Genomic DNA, 2,167 nt, shown 5'->3' with positions numbered 1-2,167 from the left:
ATTATTAAACTCCATGACAATGTCTCCAACGTATTTAACTGGTTAAAAATAGTATTTATACAAGAGTTTTAACGAAACATATCAGGAAAAAATGTACAGGAATAAAAAAAAATTCAGCTTTCAAAATATTCGTCGATAAAAAAACCGATCTTTATATTTACGCTAGCCATTTTGTATATTACCACGTGACCTGCTATCTCTTAAACTGGAGGGGGGGGGGATCCACTTGAATCCAACAAAACCAGTAATTTTTTTTTTCTATTATATATACATCATTTTCTATAAAATTAAGTGTAGACTTTATAATTATAACAAAAAATGTTATTCATACTAAAAAAAAAAAACGCTTAGTCATGTCACGTGACGTGACGTCAACATCCACTAATGGCGAACAATTGTACCTATTTACTATGCCTCCCCACGGGACAGAGTTAGACACCAGGGTCGTTTTTTAACGTGGAGAAAAGGTACAAAAATAAAAATTGTCTCAGTCGTGGAGGATTTCTCCTCCACCGAAAGAGAACAAGAAATAGAAGTGCAGCATCTGAAGAACAGATACTACACTTTGATCTTGACCAAAAGGCCAAGAATGCGAACAATTGTAAATAACAACTTTTTTCACAAAACCAACACCGTCTTTCTTTTTTTTCTCTCTCTCACCCACTTACTCTTCCCTCTCTCTCACCCTCTTTCTCTTGACGTCACACCACTGTTAAACTGTGGGGGGGGGGACACATTCCCAGGCATTATCTCCTATAGATGCACATTTTATTAGAAATTCAGCTTTCAAAATATTAGACGATAATAAAAATATAAAACCAACACCCTCTTTCTCTTTTCTCTCTCTCTCACCAACTTACTCTTCTCTCTCTCTCACCCTCTTTCTCTTGACCTCCTACTACTGTTAAACTGTGTGTGTGTGTGGGGGGGGGGAAGAGGCAGCTTGAAAACCAACAAAAACAGTGCACAGTTTCCCAAGCATTTGGGGTGGGAAGGGGGGGAAGAAGCCGAGCGCACAGTTTCGTGTGAGAGAGAGAGAACAATTCTCAACCTATATACTCAACAAATTTTTTATCTACATATTTGAAAGTTTGTATATAGGGTATTCAGACATATGGAAATATATCTAGCATAATCTATCTATTATATCTATAAAAGTGAAAATGTGTGTGTGTGTGAGGTAGCCAGAGAGAGAGAGAGAGAGAGAGAGAGAGAGAGAGAGAGAGACAACAATTCTCAACCTATATATTCAATACATTTTATATCTACAGATTTGAAAATTTGTATATAGGGTATTCAGACATATGGAAATATATCTAGCATAATCTATCTATTATATCTATAAAAGTGAAAATGTGTGTGTGTGTGTGTGTGTGTGCGTAAGAGAGAGAGAGAACAATTCTCAACCTATATACTCAACGTATTTTTATCTACGGATTTTAAACTTTGTATATAGGGTATTCAGACATATAGAAATATATCTAGCATAATCTATACATTATATCTATAAAAGTGAGAATGTGAGTGTGTGAGAGAGAGAGAACAATTCTCAACCTATATATTCAACAAATTTTTTACCTACAGATTTGAAAATTTGTATATTGGGTATTCAGACATATGGAAATATATCCAGCATAATCTATCTATTATATCCATAAAAGTGAGAATGTGTGCGTGAGAGAGAGAGAGAGAGAGAGAGAGAGAGAGAGTAAGTACAATTCTCACCCTATATATTCAACAAATTTTTTATCTACCGATTAGAAAATTTGTATATAGGGTATTCAGACATATGGAAATATATCTAGCATAATCTATCTATTATATCTAGAAAAGTGAGAATGTGTGTGAAAGAGAGAGAGAGAAGAGAGAGAGAGAGAACAATTCTCAACCTATATATTCAACTAATTTTTATGTACAGATCTGAAAATTTGTATACAGGGTATTCAGACATATGGAAATATATCTAGCATAATCTATTATATCTATAAAAGGTAGAATGTGTGTGTGTGTGTGTGAGTGAGTGAGTGAGTGAGTGAGTGAGAGAGAGAGAGAGAGAACAATTCTCAACCTATATACTCAACAAATTTTGTATCTACAGATTTGATAATTTGTATATAGGGTATTCAGACATAAGGAAATATATCTAGCATAATCTATCTATTATATC

The 2,167-nt window shown here is 34.1% G+C and overlaps 1 pseudogene; it reads right to left on the bottom strand.

Moving 5' to 3' along the window:
• Positions 1-462: 462 nt before the first annotated feature.
• On the bottom strand, positions 463-596 carry LOC145256636 (U2 spliceosomal RNA; annotated as a pseudogene).
• Between the last annotated feature and the right edge of the window lie 1,571 nt (positions 597-2,167).

The sequence above is a fragment of the Euprymna scolopes genome, chromosome 32 (genome assembly GCF_053919585.1).
Source record: "Euprymna scolopes isolate OS-2025 chromosome 32, ASM5391958v1, whole genome shotgun sequence".
NCBI lineage: Eukaryota > Metazoa > Mollusca > Cephalopoda > Sepiida > Sepiolidae > Euprymna > Euprymna scolopes.
This window is presented reverse-complemented; position numbering and strand designations above follow the sequence as displayed.